The sequence below is a fragment of the Cornus florida genome, unplaced genomic scaffold (assembly GCF_030987335.1).
Source record: "Cornus florida cultivar Cherokee Brave unplaced genomic scaffold, ASM3098733v1 CherokeeBrave_3.0.0_Hap2_Chr11, whole genome shotgun sequence".
Lineage (NCBI taxonomy): Eukaryota > Viridiplantae > Streptophyta > Magnoliopsida > Cornales > Cornaceae > Cornus > Cornus florida.
In genome coordinates, this window is record NW_026775581.1 from 131,445,296 (window position 1) to 131,458,471 (window position 13,176).

General features: G+C 32.0%; 1 long non-coding RNA gene and 1 pseudogene across 1 annotated transcript; one reads left to right on the plus strand and one right to left on the minus strand.

Moving 5' to 3' along the window:
• Nucleotides 1-3,750: 3,750 nt before the first annotated feature.
• On the minus strand, nt 3,751-7,213 carry LOC132285261 (uncharacterized). Its single transcript, XR_009472482.1, has 3 exons — nt 6,587-7,213; nt 4,426-4,542; nt 3,751-4,049 (listed from the first exon to the last, which is right to left on the minus strand). It is a non-coding gene; the product is annotated as an uncharacterized LOC132285261 (long non-coding RNA).
• Nucleotides 7,214-10,676: 3,463 nt separating this feature from the next.
• LOC132284828 (pentatricopeptide repeat-containing protein At1g77360, mitochondrial-like) lies at nt 10,677-12,063 on the plus strand (annotated as a pseudogene).
• Nucleotides 12,064-13,176: the final 1,113 nt, after the last annotated feature.

A 13,176-nucleotide genomic window follows, 5' to 3' on the forward strand; every position in this document is an offset into this window, starting at 1 on the left:
CAAACAAGGAAATACTATTTTGAATCTTAATTACTATACTCTTGCAAACACACATGTAAGTTGATTTTTTAATCATGTTCAATGTGCTTCTCCGACTTGATTTCAAGCTCTATGCACTCTGTCCCCAAGAGAAGGGTTTGTGCTTCCTAAAAAAGCAAAAAACAAGTACCAATACTATAATTCATACTCTGTTATAAAATATTTATTCATCTTTTTATTTTGAAATGTCCCCAAAAAAAAAATGTTACTTTCAGTCTCCGGCTGTTCTCCCCTCCATCAAAGACTTAGGTGGGGCCAGATAGAGAAAGAGATGGAGATGGGCCTTTCTTCTCATCAATTAAATGACCCCCCACTTGCTTTTCCACACCCCAACACCACAATCCACTTGATACGCTTTGATTGCATTTTGTCTACTTCCTCTTCATAGACACACATCACACCGTTTGGTTGCGGAGGTTTACCCCCATTTCGGTTCTACACCTCACAAGTTTTCCGTTTGCTTGTCAAAAATTTATCTCCATCACATGTTGAATAGGAGGATATTTTCCCAACATTCGTACATTCAACCCTTAAATTCCATGCCATACTTTTTGACATTGTAATATATACGAATTTTGTGTATTAGATACCGACCGAAAGTCCAACATCTCAAGTAAGAAAGAGGCCCACCACAATTGTTGTGGTGGACTCTATTGCTACATAAAACACCTAAAATTGAAGTTAGACTTAACATAGCAACACTTTAGTTTCAATAAAGAAAGTCAGTCTTCATCACTAAATAATTGAGATTTGGAAGGAGAGCCAACCAGATGTGGTGAAATCCTCTTTTAAGTGAGACAATCAGCTGCCCGGAATTTGTATCATCAAGAATTGAGTTTTTGGGAACCATTTTTACAATTTTTTATTATAACTATTGTAGACACTGAAGCAGCTATTCAATTGGTTATTGGTTATTGGTTATTGGTTAAATTTATTTTCATTAGGGGTGGTAATTTAAATCTAAATTCATTAAATCACTCAAATCTGTTCACTAAAATTAAATTATTTTGGTACTCAAATTTAAGGGAGCGAGTTAATAATGGGTAAAAAGTGGGTACCCATTCAATTCAAGAGTCAATAATGAGTTAAGAGTGTGTACCTGTCTTAACCCGCTCAAACAAAATCCTATCTTTTTTTTTTTCACTATTCTTTTCTCTTTTCCTCTCTCCTCTGTTTTCTCTCATTTTTATGTCAAAAAAAAAAAAAATTGTAATGCTTGAAATAAAAAAAATTAATGTAAAAACAATATATATTTTTTATTCAATAATTTTTTTTATTCAACAATCATAATAGTAATAATATTACTGAAAGTGTAGGTGCTATAATATTATTAATATTAATATTAGGAAGTGTAAGTGTTCTAATATTATTGATATTAATATTTTCTGTTTTTATCTCTCTCTTCTTGTTTATATCTTCCTCCCGCTCTCTCTTCTCCCTTTTTTTTCTCTCTCCTCCTATTCTCTTGTTACTCGCTCCTCCGTTTTTTTTTTATTTTTTATTTTTTTATTTTTTTATTCATTCTATATCTTTTCCCTTTTTTTGTAAATGCCTTAATAGCTCAGTAAGTTAATACTTTCAGTGGACTTAGGAATGTTAGACTTCGACTCTTTGTATCACTAATTTAACTTCTAACACTTCTTGCCTTGAAAAAAATAAAAAATAAAAAATAAAAAATCTTCTCCCTTTTTTCTCTCTCCTCCTATTCTCTTTCTTCTCTCTGTTACTCCCTCCTCCGTTTTTTTGTGAAAACTCTCTCATTTTATCTCTTCTCCCTTTTTCGTAGATGTCTCGATGGCTCAGTAACTTAGTGCCTCTAGTGGACTTAAGAGTGTCAGATTTCGACTCTCTATATTTACTAATCTAACTTCTAACACTTCTTACCTTAAAAAAAAAATTCTTCCTTTTTTTTTTTTTTTTTCTCGCCTCTCCATTTCTCTCATCTCTTTCTTTTTTTTGGGGGATAACTATCAAAGTAAGTTGTATAGTAACTTTTTCCTTAAAATAATAATAATGAAAATAAAAAAAATAGAAGGAAAAAAATTATATCGAGAAACCAAAAAATTAATAAATTTAATATAAAAATATATATTTTTGGTATTCAACAATTAAAATAATTTGACAATTTGTATGTAAAAATATTTGAGTAATTGAGTTGGGTGTGTGTTAACTAGCTCATTTAACACCTAACCATTTTTATCATCCATTGTAAATGAGTTGATAATGGGTTATTGACCCACTATTAACTTGCCCATTCATAATCAGCCCAAAATCAGTCCTAACTCACCCAATTGTCACACCTAATTTTGATGAATAAGTACAATAGTACTATTAGTTATATACGTTTTAATATTCATTGATTAATTTTGCATGTCTGCCACATTAAAAGAGAGATGGTAAGCTGGAAACACTCTAGGCATCCAATCTGATCAAAGATGGGCCTCTTATCATCATTTAAAGCCCAATGACAAATTTAAAAGGCCCACACAAAATAACAACACTTTTGCACACAATTATAGTTGGTTTAGGACAATTTGTTATCAACTTGGACATCCAATTTTACAATTAGAATCGGTTTAGGGTTGAACTAACCCAAACTTAATTTAAGTTTGGTTTGGATTGAGTTAACAACAACTTAAGCCCAATCTCATCAAATTTTTACATATTTATAATTGTAAGTAAACATAATTGTGATAAAAAAATTTCAGCTTATTTTTCTTATAAATCTTGAATATCATATCACTACAACAAATTAGGGTTCTTGCCACAAGACACTTCATGGCAAAAACCTTCAAATTTCGTGGCGAAAGCCTTTTAGCCACAAGAAATAGCTCGTGGCTCAGTCGTAGGCGTAGCCCCGTCACAGATTGCAAATAACCATGAATAAAAATTTTCGTGGCAAAATGTGAAACTTTTGCCACAAAATTTGAACTCGTGGTAAAATACCTCCTATCGCCACAAGCTATTTCGTAGCTAAATAACAATACTTTCGTGGCAATTAGCAATCTCGATATAAGTCGTGACTAATTTAACCTTTTTCCCACGGAGTTCATTCGTGGCTATAAATTTAATTGCCCACGAATATACGTTATGGCAAATATCCAAAAAGGCCACAGAGTTCATTCGTGATTATAAATCTAATTGCCCACGAATACATGTGTAACGACCCTCACCCTAGCCAGACACAATATTGTCCGCTTTTGGCTCACCCAGACCAGAGACTTCCCAGGTGGTCACCCATTCTGGTACTATTCCAAGTTAAGCACGCTTAACTACAGAGTTCTGATGGGTTCACGGTCATCGCAGCTTTAAAACGCGTTGTGTCATAGAAGGGTGTTGAATCTACATATAGTACTTGCCCCATTCACACCCAGACGATGTGGGATTGTGCACCTGTAACTCGCCCAGTGTGGTAGCCTACCGGTGCCCCCTGCACACGCTCACACACACCCGCCCACAAGGTCGCCACAACATGTCGTGGTAACTATTCAAAATAGGCCACGGAGTTTATCCGTGACTATTCTATTATTAATAAAATAAAATTTAATTTAATAGCCAGAAATATATATTATGGCAAATACCAAAAATAAGCCACATATTTATCGTGACACGATAAGAATTTGTGACAAACCTATAAATTATTAACATTATATATAAACAAAAGAAACACTATAAAAAAAAAAAAAAAAAAAATTTATCACATCAACACGATTATGCAAACAAATAAATACTTGATATTGTATAAGTTACACCAACCAAAAAATGTATTGTTTACAACACACATAATAAAGCCCATCGCGTAAAAAAATGAGTCTTAGCATCTAAAACAATTTCAACTCCAATAATTTGGATCAAAACAAGCCAGTATCTTAAATAAAATGTTTCAAGATCCTAGACAAAAATGAGATACAGATTCCTAAACAAATGGTTCAAAGACTTAGACATACACTATTTAAACTATTTTAAACAAAAAGAGCTTGAAGTCTTATAACATGAGCCCATCCAAAAATCTGCAAAACAAACAATGAATAAATACAATTAGTGCCTATGTCAAAAAAAAAAAAAAAAATGAATCTACAAAAAAGTTATGCTACTACAAAATTCATCTAGGATTCTGAATACTTTTTTAAAAGAGAAATGAAAAAAAGTTGGTAGAATTTGAGAGAACCAAATTAATAAAATCAAATACTTAAGTAGATACTAATTCTTCCTATATTTCTTTATTTTTTTGTCTTGATATTTCCATGGAGGTTTTTGCCTACTAAGATCAACTAATGACCTTGAATTGCTGCATCTCACAAATCTTCTCCTACTTTTCTTCTCCCACCTCACCCTCAAAGAAACAAAAATAAAAAGAGATAGACAATGGCACATATATCAACTCACCTTACAAGTAAGTTCTCCTTGAAAGCTTAAGCCTCCAGCAACCAAAAAGTTTCCACTCACTGCTAGCGTGCTAATCTACCTTTGTGTAAAGTCTTCTAACAAGCTTCCCGCATGTCTCTAAATGACAAATTATTAGAAATAATTAGCCAAACAGAACATTAACGCAAAAATAAAAAAAATAAAAAAATGAAGGAAGTAGAAGAAAATTGGGGGAACATAAATAAGACTTCTTTTCATGAGAAACAAACATAAAGATGGGGTAAAGTCATTCTCAAAGCCTCAAACTGAACAAGAAATATGACCCATTTTTTGGTCAACTGCAAATAATCTACACTTTGTATAGGAGTTGAAATTAATTAAGGCAAAAAAAAGGCTATTAAACACATGAAAAAGGACACTCTTCTAAGAAAGAAGTGTCTATATCAAACACATGAAAAGAAGAAAAAAAAAAAAACAAACTTCAAGAGGACAATGGAGAAATTAAGACAAAATCATTAACAAAGAAGAAATGCACATGCTTGAAACCCCTCCTCCAAAGTTCTTAACCCAACCTAATATGCCTAGTAATTAACCCTCACAAAAGCTGAACAACATGAGAAAACCCATTAGACCTCCCAATTCAATTCATTTATGTAAATCAAAACAATTTTCTTCTTATAATCAACACTCAAAACCTGCAATTAATTTCAACCCAAGAAAGTAGACAATTAAATTAATAAATAAATTATCAACAAATTAATATAATTAATTAATTAGTTGGGATTAAATTCAAAGTGTGTGTGTATATATATATATACACACCTGGGTGATCATATCAGAAGCTTTGCTCCAACGAAATGCAAAATATCTGAGAATACAGGTTTGGAATTCCTCCACCAACTTGACATACAGTGACTAAGCATTTTTCTCCTTAGCAAAATACTCATACATTTTTTCTTCGCAGTCTTTGGTTTTCCTCAAATATTCATTAGCTAACTTGCATAATTGGGGACACTCACTTGCATCTTTAAACCCTATTTGCCTAACTGCACAAAGTATATATATATATATAACAAATAATTAAATATTTTATAAAACAAAATTAAGATTTTGAGAATTATATATATATATACCATTTAACAGTTACCAAGTGGTTAATATCTATATATATGTGTGTGTGTGTGTGTGTGTGTGTGTGTGTGGTAAAGCAGATATATATACTGACCAACATAATGAGAAAAAGTTTCATGTTTTCCTCATGAGAAGAGCCTGTGCTCTCAAATCGCGGAATAATATAGTTTTCTTTCGAGAATTTAGACTTTTTCCGGTAAAAATGAATAGCAGCGCCGGCGGAGATGAATTCCATTGAGGTTGCAGCAAGGATGTGTGCAAGAATGTTAACTTTTCCATACCCATCTAATTAAACATAAATATTTAAGTGTTTAATTAGAGACCTTTCTCAGATGATCGGAAAGGAGGAGGACAGAGAGAGTGTGTGTTATCTTTCTGCATGATGTTGTTGTATCCAAAGAAGAGTTAGAAAGGAAGGTTGCAGCTGCAAAATATATTTGATTGAGCTCAGAGGAGACTTTCTCTAACCAGTTGAAGAAGAAAAAAATGAATTATGGAATAATTTATAAGATACCTACTTGTTAATTGCTTTTCCCAATGTAAATGGAAGCTTTGCACATGCCTCAATTAGAACCGTATGAACAAATATCCCATTTTCTCTAACCTACCAATTCAATTCGTTTCTCTAATCAAAACAACCGTATGAACAAATATCCCATTTTCTTCCCTTTTATTACATTTTCCCAACATCCAAACTGGAAGTCAAGAACAATTCAAAAATCAAACAATCTATCCAAAATAGTCAACAATCTATTTAGTATTTTCTTCTATGTTCCTACAATTTTCTCAATGCCAGAAGAAAAATTAGGAACGACCAAGGAAACATCTAAAACACAATCCCTTCAAAACGGCAAAGCATCCGAATTGAAATTTTCTATTCCTACATATTTCAGAAACCAATCAGATCGCAACAAGCTATTCAGAAAGGTGTACAATCTAAAGCATATAAATTTTATAAAATCTGCAATAAGAAATGAACAAATGCATAAATATGGAAATGCCTATGCTATACATATATATATATATATATATGAAAAATCAGAAAGAAAACCTGCTCAACTTCGTCCCACCATCTAAGCTCGACTTGAATCTTGTTGCGGAACACATTGTACAGCAGGGTCGGGTATAATAGGATCCGAGCCCCCGCTCCGACTAACGCTCTCTTTGCATCGACCCGAACAATTTGTCCTCCTCCACCAACACGATCTTGATCGTATTTTACATCATCATCTAACTCTTCGATCTTCATGTCACCAATCGCAACCAAAATTTGAACAAAACCAATCGAAACTATAGAATAGTATAACAAGCTGTGGATTCGAATTTGTTACCCAATGGAGTGAAATCTACACCGATCGAAAGAGGAAAAGATGGATTCGAATGTAAGGACATGGAAATTCGGCATTTTTGTGATTATTTGTGGAGAAATGGACACTCCTTTCACTTAGATTCTCAGTATCTACCTTGAATAAGGTGAGAGAGTGTTAGGGCTTGGGTTGGAAAAAGTAAAGAAATACCGATCAAATGGGTGACTATTTGACCATCTTTCTATTCTTCGTCTGCGTCCCTTTACCCATTGCAGCACATTAACAAAGACTTTCCAGACCATTCTGTGTTTGAATTGAGAGAGGGAGATAAAATATCTTTGGGCAGCAATCCAAAATAATTGAGCCTGGCAAATCCATTTTTTTGGGTGAAAATAAATATTGTACTTAAATAAAACACTTTCTACATCCCATTGCTCTAATAAATAAATAATTATCATTTGAAAATTATCTTCTTGTATTTTTTTAAAATATACAATTACTCCATTAATTGTCATGTGACAATTTTTACTCAAAACAAAGTTGATAACATACCACTCAAATTTGAACACCTTTTTTTTTTTTTTTAGGTCAACTATACTAGTGTCAAGTCTCTTAGAATTATTCTTTTTTTTAAAAAAAAAAAAAAAAAAAAGCTAATTACTTCTTTCTAAGCCAATTCTCATTAATTCAATCATAATGGATAATTCAATCAATTTTTTATTATACTCTGGAATCAATGATAATAAAAAATTTGATCATGTGACCAAACTAAGATCAATTAAAGTATGACTTCACTTATATGTAATAGTATAGTGTTGTAATAGTAATTATAATATTTTAATATTTAATATTAATTATTGTATCCAGCTTAGTGGTATGAAATTAAATTCACTAAAAGTCTATCTCAATCTCAATACCGATTCAAGGTGATCAATTAATATATAATTGAATAGTTCATATAATAAGTTAATTATTTATTTTTTGTGCATAAATATATGTACACTATATGTGAATTATATTTAGGGAAGTATTATTAGTTGTTAATTAAGTTTAATTATTTATTGATTTAGTACTTGATGAATAAGTGTGTGTGTGTATTATACACATTAATTAATACTAATAGACTTCTTCTTTTTTCTTTTTTTCTTTTTTTTCATGGAGCATCTGATCGGTTAGATTATGGAAGTGATCGGTAGGATCAGATCCTGTTTCATCACGCTTTCTAAAATTTCATCCATTTGATCGGCCACTTGGACACATCTGATCAATCACATTGGTGAACTGGTCGGTCAATTGATAAACTACAAAAGATGCGAGTTCATTGGTTTTAATTAGCATCCTATCGATAGTATGACTAATATGATCGGTCAGATGAAAAATAAATAAATTTTCTGTTTTAGTCATCTGATAGACAGCATGAGTTGTTACTTCTGTATACCTTATTTTCATTGAAAACATTTAAGTAAATAAGAAAGTACCCCTTATTTGGATTCAATAAAAAATACAAGAAAATTAAAATCCCACTAAATCAAAATGTAAAAATTCAGTTTTATTACAAATTGGAATTCCCGTAAGTTTTGGTAAAACTTGATCCTCCGTGTATACCTATGTAGAATTGATGAAAAAATCTCGTAAAATCAGTTTAGGCTATTTAAAGTGTAAGGAGTAATTACCGGAAAAAATTATTTTGAAAATATCTTTATTTCAAAAAATCATATTTTCCATACTCAGCCAAAAAACTAAGAAACAGTTTTTCATGAGAAATGCCCGAATCGTAAAGTCATTTACCAAATCATGGTAACAAATGCTTTGTGGATGAAAAAGTAAGTTCAATACCTTGGACTCGACTTTCTAGAGACCAAAATAAAACATATGATTGATGTGCATGGTCTTAGCATTTCTAGCTAAAGTATTGAGTTTTTTCAAAGCTTATACAAGCTTGAAGTAACTCATTCTTTTAGCACTGACTTCATGTGTCTATGCATGTGAATGAGGATATGATATGCATGGTCTATAGAGATGAGGTTCAAATAGATTCATAAATACTTTGACATTGAATCATAAACACTCACCATATTATCTACCCCTTTCTTCAAGCTTTGTCCATAAATGATTGTTTAAGCTTTAAGGTATTCTTACTTTCTTCCAATTTCTTTGAGTTGCTTGTTTGCTCATTAATTGTAATCCAAGTTATCTTTGGATGGACTTGTATTTGGTTCCTTGCAACTTCATGTCTCTTTGTATCCATTCTTTTTCATTGATGTGATCTTTATTGCTTTATTGATGTCATTTTTTGAAGATGAATCATTTATAATACTCAATGTATATAATTAAACATTAATCCACAAACACCATTAATGGTTTGTAATCATCAAAACCACTAGATTGTCTTTGGTTAAAGGCTTTGTGTCAACAAAATCCAACATACTTTTAAGATCTTTTATTTTATTAAATTCCTGAATCACTAAATATTTTATCTATACCCTTACTAAATAAAGTAAAATTTTGTAGTTGTAAATTTATTCAAAATTTGATATATGATCTATATTTTTTATTATATCTTAAATTTTTAATTACTTAAAAATATTGCATTATGGATTTATATATATATATATATATATATATATATATATAATGATTAATTTAAATTATACATAAGAATGTTTGGTACGTTTTTTTTTTTTTAATCTTTTCTGTATGATAAGGAGTGGTATTTAAAAAAGGTCAAATTTAAAGGAAATGCCATTTTGGAGTTTTATTAATAATTAATTAATTTACTTAGAGATTCGGTGTTCTAGGCCCCTTATTTAAGGAATTACAAAAACTAAATAAATAAGTAAATAATAATAGTCGATCAACAAAGATATCCTAATTGCCACGAAAAAAAATTCGTTGCAAAAATGACATTTCGCTACAATGATTGAAAATTCGTTGCAAAATAGTTCCTAATTGCCACGAAAACAAATTTGTTACAAATATGGCATTTCGCCACAATGATTGAAAATTCGTGGTAAAAGATACTATTTGCCACGAATAAAGCGTCGTTGTGAATAACTAATAGATTTGGCATGAAAATAGTTACGTGGCAATAGAGTATATCATAGCCACAACTAATAATTCATGGTATGATCCATCTTTTAGCCATGAGAAAAAAAACTCCGTGCCAAAAAATTATATTTGTCACGAGAATAACATCATGGCAAATTGTAAAGTGATTTGTCATGAAAGTATATACGTGGCAAAAGAAACATACAATTGTCACGAATAAAAATTCGTGACACAAATAGCATTTTGCCACAACTTTGTATGTCGTTCCTAATTCGTCGTGGCAAAATTGACATTTTACCACAAATTTTTAAGTCGTTCTTAATATTCGTGGCAAGAACTAATATTTGCCACGAAAAATTTACTCCGTGGTAAACACTCCTATATTAGCTACAACAAGTTAATTTTGTGGCCAAAAGATACTTTTTGCCACAAAATTTTACGCGTGGCAAAAAAATTCGTGGCAAGAACCGAAATTTGTTTTAGTGTATATTAATAATTTAGTGAATTAATTTCTTAATTTATTTTCATAATTTCTTATTCAAATACATTTAGTTTAAAGAATCTTTACACGTATGCTATTAATTTCTTAATTTATTTTCATAATTTCTTATTCAAATACATTTAGTTTAAAGAATCTTTACACGTATGTTAAACTAAAGCCGAAGCTATCTCAAATTAATCCTATTTCTATAATCTACACCCATATTGAATAAAAAATAAGTTGGACCCGAATTAAAAAAGTTTGGATTGAATTGGGCTATGCCCAACCCACCGCCCAAGAGCCGAACTACTGGAGTGGGGACAACCGATAAGAATTCTGTGCCCTCTCCATCCAAATCTAGGGTTTCTGATCCTTCACTAAAAATTCTCCGAACAAGGCTCTTTCTTTTTTTAGAGCTTTTCTGCGTTTCATCAAGAAATAAATCATGGGCAAGAATAATAAGCTTTCTAACTTCTTAGATTCTCCACCGTCATCGTTAAGGAACGACCACATCAAGAAGCCCCGGCCTTCATCAACCTCAAACCCTCCAAAAACACATTCAGCTCACAATCAGCAGCAACAGCAACAACAACAACAAAAGGGTAAGCGTCCAATCTTCGCTTCATATCTAGACACACCCAATTTGCCACCCAAAGTTAAATTACTCTGTGAAATCATATCCAACACTCATTCTTTGGGCATCGAGGAGGTTCTTGAAAATACTGGCAGTAGGGTTTATCAAGAAGATGTTGAAGAGGTCCTGACACTGTCCTACGGGTTCCCTGGCCCCGCCGTGAAGTTTTTCAAGTGGTCCGGATTTCAACTTAATGACCAGCATAGTCCCTATGCTTGGAACTTGGTTGTTGATTTGTTGGGCAAGAATGGTTTGTTCGACCCTATGTGGGATGCCATTAAGTCGATGAGGAAGGAAGGTTTGCTTTCTTTGGCTACATTTGCATCTGTTTTCGGTAGTTATGTGAGTGCCGATCGTGTTCAGGAAGCTATCATGACATTTGAGGTTATGGGTCAATATGGTTGTCCACCAGACATTGTGGCATTGAATTCTCTACTTAGCGCGATTTGTAGGAATGGGAAGACATCAAAAGCAATGGAATTTATGAGTGTTGCCAAGTATAAGATTTTTCCGGACGCAGACTCATGCAATTTTGTTAGAGGGGTGGGAGAACGAAGGGAATGTAGATGGTGCTAGAAAAACCTTTCAAGAAATGGTGGTTGAGATCGGTTGGAACCCTTTGAATGTGCCTTCTTATGATTCGTTTATGATTACTTCGCTTAAGGATCCCAATGGTGGTATGAGTGAAGCTATGAAGTTCTTCCAAACAATGACTGACAGGAGGTGTTATCCGAGGATAAAATTCTTTAAGATTGCTCTTGAGAACTGTGTGAAGAAAGGTGATGCAAGGTTTGCTGGGTTGCTTTGGGGTTCGATGGTGGGGAAGAATGATTTTCGACCCAATACTGAAATGTATAATTCAATGCTTGCTTTACATTGTTATCCTCAGGAGCCTGATGCTGCTGAAAAGTTGTTGGATGAGATGGTCAGTTATGGTGCTTTCTCGGATTCTCAAACTTATAATGTGTTGTTTCACTTCTTGGTTAAGAATAGGAGGTTAAGGGAGGCTTCACTATTATTTATGGAGATGATTAAAAATGAGTGTGTCTAGCGCTTCAAAGTCCAATAAAAAAAAAAAAAAAAACTTAACTTATTAGGTGGTGCTAACTTCTTAAAGGGAAGCCAAAAGTTCTAACCTCAGTAATTACGTATGTGTAAGTACCAACTAAAAAGTAGAAACCAAGATCAAATATTTGAGGAATGTTTTTGTAATTTTCACACTACCCTCAACGCAATTCATGTGATATAAATTTCAGACCATGAAAGTTCGAAAAATTAATATAGATATAAGCAGAACCTACGAATCACATAATTTTTTACAACTTGCTAAAGAATCACATGGCAGCTAACGGTACGATTTTATCAGTTTATTATTTATTATGAGCTCTTTCTTGCACTGCTAACTTTTTTCCACCCTCACTCAAATTCTAATTCAAAGAAACATGCATTTCATTTGGCTCTACGAATTTTCGCTGTTAAAAAAAAAACATTAATTAGAATGATTTTTTAAAATTAACAATAATGAATTAGAATAAGAAAATAAGGATTATAAAATACTGTGGGAATAAGAAATTAAATTTTTAATTTTAATTATTTTTAAACTTCTTTTTATAAAAATTGTAACTGTTAAGATACTGTTTGTGTCAACCAAACAATGCCTTAACCATAGTTATCAAATCGCGATTCTGAGTTGTAGAATCGCACGATTCTATAACTCAGAACTCAAAATTGAGTCAAATTGTAGCAAAATCGCTCAATTAGTAGAATCGGGGGTAGAATCGTAGAATCGGAGGTAGAATCGTATTATTCTACACGATTCTACCGATTCTACAAAATTGGTTGTTTGGGCCTTTATTTTTGGGCTTTTTTTATTTTTTTGGTTGGTTTCTTCTGGGCTACAAAATAAAAAAGGCCTGCCCCAAGTATAATATACAAAATTAAATATTTATTCTATAAAATATAAATTATTTTTCATTAGTGGCAGAAAAAGAAATATATATATGTATATATATCAATTATTTTTACCATGCATGTCGATGTTCCATAATATATTTTTGTGTTTAATTATAAAAAATTAAAATGATCAATTATATTTCAAGGATGCATACTCATGACTAACAGGTTTAGGCAAATTTTGGTTTCATGATCAATATTTTCATTTAACTAATTTG